This window comes from Salvelinus sp. IW2-2015, linkage group LG20, assembly GCF_002910315.2.
Source record: "Salvelinus sp. IW2-2015 linkage group LG20, ASM291031v2, whole genome shotgun sequence".
Lineage (NCBI taxonomy): Eukaryota > Metazoa > Chordata > Actinopteri > Salmoniformes > Salmonidae > Salvelinus > Salvelinus sp. IW2-2015.
Window position 1 is genome coordinate 12,574,719 of NC_036860.1, and position 7,799 is coordinate 12,582,517.

Consider the following 7,799-nt stretch of genomic DNA (forward strand, 5'->3'; position numbering starts at 1 on the left):
GCAATGGCTATATCATTTACTCAAATTAAAAGTCCCAAAACAGATGTACCAATCCCAGATTGCCCCTTTAATGCTCCTGGCTCGCCATGCTGTGACTCTGCTGTGGCCAACCCGGAAGGGATTATGTGCTTTTTTTGTGAGGCTTAACACAATGCAACATTGAGGTGTGTGTGTGTGTGTGTCTGTGTGTCTATGCTACCTCTGACTGGACTCTGATCTGACCCTTCCTTTCCTGACCAGATCTACCCCGGCTGGATCTCAATACTGGTCAATGGCTTCTTCTGTRAAATATAGTAAATGAGTGTCAAATWAGTCCTGTTCTTCTTCTTCCTCTATTGTAAAATTACTTAATTTCCTTTCCCCTACTCCTTCGTTACCACTGATAGGCGAAAGGACTGGATAATGTGTAAACTGCAGGATTCATGGGTAGGAAAGGACATGAGGAGAGGCACAGCCCTAGCGTGGGCGTTCTTGGCCACTAAATACACAACACTGACCACTGGGAAATACTGGGAGGGTGTGGGGGGGTGGAAGAGAAGATTAGTGCACTGCCTTTTACTTATTTATTTGCCTGAAAAACAGAACAAGTGACCAGGCAACTTGATTTTCTCCAATAAGTAAAAAAAAAAAAAAAAAAATCCCTGTTATACGTATAGGCTACTCAACATCCACAATTTACCTGGCAATCTCTCTAACCCACTGGGGTTCACTTTCTAGACCTAGAAATATAGTATTTATCTCGCTACAGCGTTCCATTCCCAACACTTCCTACCCCAAAAATCTGGTATCTATTATCCAAAACTCAGAGTTTGTGTCATTTCAACAGACTCGTACAATCAAGAGAGACTCGAGCGAGGGTTATATATCTGACAAGTCGTCGTCCAATGAGGCAGTGGACCAGCTCAGCCCTGAAGCCAGTGAGAGAGCAGGTAGGCGGGATGTACTGTAGTATCAGAGGAATGGTTGGTTGGATTCATGGGTGTTGTTGGTAAACAGGTGGGCTAGAGGACTTTGCTGTTCTTATCTGATCTGTMATTTCCTTACATAACCTTTCTCTGCTGCACATCAGATCTTTTGTCTGCTCGCTGCTCACTGTTTTTGTCATGTTATAGCGCCCTCTGCTGACTTCACTGTAGGCATTTTCTTYTTTCTTTTGCCAATATTCAACAGCCTCTCAAAAGCGAGCCCTAAACTCACACAACATGTTATGATAGAAAGAGACAGAGTATTTACTTTGCCAAGCTAAAGGTGAAGTACAGTGGTTAATCTGTGTTTCTCTGGTTTGTCTTGTTGTCGCATCTCCTCCCYTCTCTCCTCCCTTTTCTCCCCCTTGCTTCCCCAGTCGTGGCTGTGAGGGGGGCATCAACAGAGGCTGCTGCTCTGGGTGATCTGGTAGGGGGTCCAGAGCCAGACGACTCTCCCTCCGTGGGGACCCAGCCACGGAGCCACTTCAGCAGGCAGCCTGTCAAGTACCAGCGCCAGCCCACCCCGGGTCTCCGCCGCTCCGCGGGCGCTACCAGTGCCGGGCAGCTCGGGGAAGAGGATGAGGATGAAGAGGAGGATGAAGAGGAGGAGAGGAAGAGAAACCAACCGAGGAGCGCAGACAGCAGCCGTAGCCCCTCCCCTGAACCTGAACCTGAACCTGTTAGCCAGAGAATGAGAATCCTTCGATTGGAGCTCCCCCCCGAGACAACCGCCTACCACCTGCTCAGCCAGGCTGGAGGCCACGCCCCAGAGAGCCAGACGGAAAGAGAGAAGACACCCCCATATGAGGTTCCACAGGGCAGGCTGCGGGCGGGGACAGTGGTAGTAGAACCATCAATAGCTGCAACAACAGCAGGAGCCAATCCGRCGCCGAGCACCGGTGCTCAGGAGGCGGGGCTTAGGAGTCGGTCTGCCACATTGTCTCAGCTGAACGTGAACCAGTCCAATAACAGGCAGGGGTGGGTGGGTGAGAGGCGGAGACTGAGCGGAGAGGAGGGTCTTAGTGGCCCGGCCCGGAAGATTCTGTCAGGGCTGAAGCTCAGACGTAGCCACTCAGGACTGCAGCAACACTTTGTCTGAGGAGGAGGAAGGTTGGAACTGTGAACCATAGAATTAGAATCACATTCGAGAACGGACATTCCCCATTCAAGTCAAAGTTCCGTGGACTGGCAGGATTCTATTTCTATGGTTAAACCCATAGAAGGGATGAATTGTATTGTGTAACGTCAAGTGKTTTTTTTACAGTGAAAAATGACATACACTCATGATTACTCAAGAATACTCATGATTACAGAACATACTAACACACAGTACCAGTCAAAAGTTTGGACACACCTACTCATTCAAGGGTTTTTCTTTATTTGTACTATTTTCTACATTGTAGAATAATAGTGAAGACATCAAAACTATGAAATAACACATATAGAATCATGTAGTAACCAAAAAAGTGTTAAACAAATCAAAATATATTTTATATTTGAAATTCCTTGAAGTAGCCACCCTTTGCCTTGATGACAGCTTTGCACACTCTTGGCGTTCACTCAAYCATCTTCATGAGGTAGTCACCTGGAATGCATTTAAATTAACAGGTGTGCCTTGTTAAAAGTTAATTTGTGGAATTTGTGGTATACAGAAGATAGCCCTATTTGGTAAAAGACCATATTATGGCAAGAACAGCTCAAATAAGCAAAGAGAAACGACAGTCCATTACACATACTTTAAGACATGAAGGTCAGTCAATCCCAAACATTTCAAGAACTTTGAAAGTTTCTTCAAATGCAGTCGCAAAAGTCGTGTAGACCGCCACAGGAAAGGAAGACCCAGAGTTACMTCTGCTGCAGAGGATAAGTTCATTAGAGTTCACTGCACCTCTGATTGCAGCCAAAATAAATGCTTCACAGAGTTTAAGTAACAGACACACCTCAACATCAACTGTTCAGAGGACACTGTGTGAATCGGGCCTTCATRGTCGAATTGCTGTATAGAAACCACTACTAAAGGACACCAATAAGAAAAAAGACTTGCTTGTGCCAAGAAACACAAGCAATGGACATTAGACCGGTGTAAATCTGTCCTTTGGTCTGATGAGTCCAAATTTGAGATATTTGGTTCCAACCGCTGTGTCTTTGTGAGACGCATAATAGGTGAACGGATGATCTCYGCATGTGTGGTTCCCACAGTGAAGCATGGAGGAGAAGGTGATGGTGTGGGGGTGCTTTGCTGGTGACACTGTCAGTGATTTATTTAGAATTCAAGGAACATTTAACCAGCATGGCTACCACCGCATTTTGCAGCGATACGCCAACCCATCTGGTTTGTGCTTAGTGCGACTATCATTTGTTTTTCAACAGGACAATGACCCAAAACACACCTCTAGGTTGAGTAAGGGCTATTTGACCAAGGAGAGTGATGGAGTGCTRCATCAGATGACCTGGCCTCCACAATCACCCGGCCTCAACCCAATTGAGATGGTTTGGGTTGAGTTGGACCGCAGAGTGAAGGAAAAGCAGCCAACAAGTGCTCAGCATATGTGGGAACTCCTTTAAGACTGTTGGAAAAGCATTCCTCATGAAGCTGTTTGAGAGAATGCCAAGAGTGTGCAAAGCTGTCATCAAGGCAAAGGGTGGCTACTTTGAAGAATCTCAAATATAAAATATATTTTGATTTRTTTAACACTTTTTTGGTTACTACATGATTCCATATGTGTTATTTCATAGTTTTGATGTCTTCACTATTATTCTACAATGTAGAAAATAGTAAAAATAAAGAAAAACCCTTGAATGAGTAGGTATGTCCAAACTTTTGACTGGTATTGTAACTCATCACAGTTATGCACATAGATAAAAGTGAAACGCTCATCAAAGGGCCTACTCACACACTGTCCATACGCACTGTATATATACACAGACACACAGTACCGAATCTTGACTTTAAATAATTAAGCCCTATACTGTATGTATAATTTGCATCAACATGCACTGTAATGATACCAACAGGACTTCCGTGACAATTCCAGTCATGCACACTGTGTGTGTCTTCAATAGGAACCAAACTGAACCAAATGGGGAGGGACCTACCTGAATATGTCCAATAGAAACTCTGCTAGCCCTTTGTAGTAACTCCACATAATAAAGCATTTGTAATGGATTAGTAAATAGTTTATTCATCATTTATTAATCATTACGCCATTCATAAGATGTTTAATGTAGGTCATTTAAGCCATTTAAGAATCATTAGTTAAGTTTTTTTGCGTTGCCTCATATAAATTGTGTGCAATTTACACTTTATAAATACTTTATAAATGTTTTGAGTGACCAATGTAATTTGGAGATGGACATGCCATTGGTAGACAGTTCAGCTGTACCTGATGCTCCTTAAGGTCTGAAACATACATTATCAATGGTAAAAAAAAAACAAGTACACAACACAGGATGTTTAAAGGTTCAATACAGATGTTTTTATCTCAATATCAAATCATTTCTGGGTAACAAGTAAGTACCTCTCTGTGATTGTTTTCAATTAAAATGGTCAAAAAKAAACAAAAAATAGCTTCTAGCAAAGAGCAATTTCTCAAGCATGAATTTTGCTAGGAATGTCAGAGTGGTCTGAGTGGGGGGTAAAAATTTGCTGTTATTGGCAGAGAACTTTGGAAGGTCTTACACTAAAAGGGCGTTATCATAATTTTCACAATTTCACTGAATTATTCCAATCTCATATTGTGGAAATATATATATAACATAGGGAAATCTAGTGTTTGACTGCAGTGGGCCTTTAAGCAAATATATCAAACATTTTATTCACGAAAACTGTTGTAGGAAGAGGTGTAATGTAGAAGTCTGCACCAGACTGATTTATTCATCCCGCTCCTGCCTGCACCCGCTCTCGCCCTCACCAGAAGTTTTTCATACCACTGCTGGCTTTCTGTCCGACTCCCACCCGCTACTGCAAGAACTGGTCCCGAACCCAACTGCAGTCCCGCAATGTCCTTTTAGGCTTATGTGACCCAGCTCACTCCACCCTGTCTCGCACAGGAATGCAGCCCTCTATTGTAACGTGAATGTTTTGCTAATCTTGTCAACCTCACAAACGCAAACGAGTCATAAAACCGGGAGGTGTAGCTAACACACAACAGCTGGCCAGATCGGTTGTGTTCTCTATTCACCCATTACTACTGATAGGCCTATGTGATTGAGGTAGATATGTTCCATGTATCATTTGTAGATAGAAATGTTACATGTATAACTTTTAAATGCTTCCAGTCTTTTAACCACACACTATTTTCACACGGCTTTGTTTGGCGGCACTTTTACTGGGCCTTTTTCAAATGTAGTAACTCTTTAAACCTAATGGGATAATTCAGCTAAATTATGAATTCYGATATTTGTTTCCCGACCTCGCAAGCTGTATGTAGACTGACTGCTTCACACTTTGGTTTTGGTAGAAATGTCACTGCCAAGAAACGCAAATGTTAGCATTTTCAGACGAAAAAACGTTATTCTACTCAGCATAGAGTGTGTCTGAAGTTACACATTGCACTATTACAAGATTGTGACTGTTTTGGAATAAAATGTTCAATATATTTAAACATCCTCTGTATTGTGTGCTTATTGTTTAACCATTGATATGTTCTAGCGGGCATTTTGAGACCTGCAGCAGGTACTGCTAGAATGTCTACCAATGAATGACATGTCCATCTTTTAATGAGAAATTACACTGGTCACTCAAAGCATTTATAAAGTATAAATAGCCCACACTTTAGATCAGGCCACGCAAAAATACTAATGATTAGAAAATAGTTTATACGGACCTATATTAAAATTGTATGAATGAGTAATGATTAATAAATGATGTATAAACTGTTTACTAATCCGTTATAAATGCTTTATTACATGGATTTATTATAAAGTAATACCGAAACATGTTTTCATTGTGAAACGTGTTGCTACTGTACGGTGTGCACTAATGAATACACACTATATCTCTAACAAGCCAGGATTGGGCCGGCAACCAACAGCCAGCTCCGGTAAAGAAGTGACTCCAGAACCTAAATATAGCAGGAGAATCACTGTAATAACCCCTTTATGGAGAAGTCCACGTGTTTCCATCCCAAATGGCACTCTATTCCCAATAGTACATTACTGTTGACCAGTGCCCTATGTAGGGATTCAGAATAGGGTTCCATTTGGCACACAGAGCCACTGTAACCCCTATAACGAGGAAGCACTCTCTCTCTCTCTCTCTCTCTCTCTCTGGTGTCCAACCTGACATAGTTACAGACTACAGATGGACTACTCTCTCAAGGTTTCTAGGGGGGGTGTGGTTGACTGTCTCTCTCTCGCCAGTAAAACTTGGACCAGACAAATATGTGATTTTTTTGTAAAGTTAATCTGGACTGCTCTGAAATATTTGTAGCTGTAACTCTGAACTGCTCTGAATATTTGGATAGAGTTTGAGAGTTTTGGGGAGAAGTATGCTCTATGCAGCAGCACACACAAAGATAAAGGCTAGATAGACTTCCCACTTACGGTCACAGGGCTGGACACTACATCTCTGTCTATAACCTCATCCTCTTGATGAATKCTGTAAAAAAGTTTACCCCCCTCCAACTCTGACACGAGTGTTTCCTGCACTGTTTGCTATTCCCTTAAAAACGTGAATGCCAGGCTTCTACTGTAAACAAACGGTCGATACATGTGTGATTTTTCTATTGCGTTTTATAGGAAGCTCATTGGAATGCTGTAAGATATCTATTAATAAACACATATACAAATGTACTTACATTGAGCTTCCCTTTTATAATCTATTCCATAGTAACTTCTAACTACAACTATTTCCACATTTGGATCCATTTGATATGAATTCCAGTCAGATGAATTGCTGTATGGACATTGTMCGAAAGCATTTCATAGAATTGCTGGTGTGACTGACTTTACCATCATGTAAGAACAGTAGGCTGGCTSTCTGTAGGCAACTCGCCTMCACCTCTCTTGCCACACGGTGGCAGTAGAATTCACMGCATGAAAAGTGCTTTTTTAAATTAATTTTTTACAAACGGGGCCAAATGTTAAACCAACCGCTTATTATTTCTAGCAAGTAGGAAAACATTTGTTTCTAATTGTTTAGTTAGGTGCATGTTTTGTCTCATCCACACATAATTCATCAAACCCTTTCTCTTTACACATGTAGGTTGGTCATGCATACAGTAGGGCCTAGTCCAGCGTTTCCCAATCTCGGTCCTCGGGACCCCAAGACGTGCACGTTTTGTTTTTTGCCTTAACACTACACAGCTGATTCAAATGATCAAAGCTTGAAGATTAGTTCATTATTTKAATGAGCTGTGTCGTGTTAGGGTAAAAACCAAAATGTGCACACCTTGGCGTCCCGATGACCGAGTTTGGGAAACCGTGGCCTAGTCATTGATCAGTAGACCGAACTATCAAAATAGTTCGATGTCATCTCAACAGTTGAGAATACGGCTATAGCCAAGTAGGATAAGGTTTGAAATATTTAAAAAATCTCATAAAAGTTCCTATAATCCAGCAGCACTCTTTCATGAAATGATGTGTAAACCACGCATTGGTGGTCAATGGCAAAAAAAAGTATACTGTGAATTTGATTGAATGTCATTTTGTTGGCAATGCTAATGCCTGATGATTTTGTCAAAACAACCTAATTATCTAAAATAACAACATTCATCACCCGATGGGGATCCCTTATTATCCAGTCTCCATCTCCACCACATGCAAACACCTTATTCCAGTGCAGCACATGATCACTACGTCATACACCCCCTCACCTTAAGAACCGTCGCCGTT

At 41.9% G+C, this 7,799-nt stretch overlaps 1 pseudogene; it reads left to right on the forward strand.

The window, feature by feature from the left end:
- The window catches only part of LOC111981606 (GEM-interacting protein-like), a 59,365-nt pseudogene extending 52,607 nt beyond the window's left edge, over nucleotides 1-6,758 (forward strand).
- Nucleotides 6,759-7,799: the final 1,041 nt, after the last annotated feature.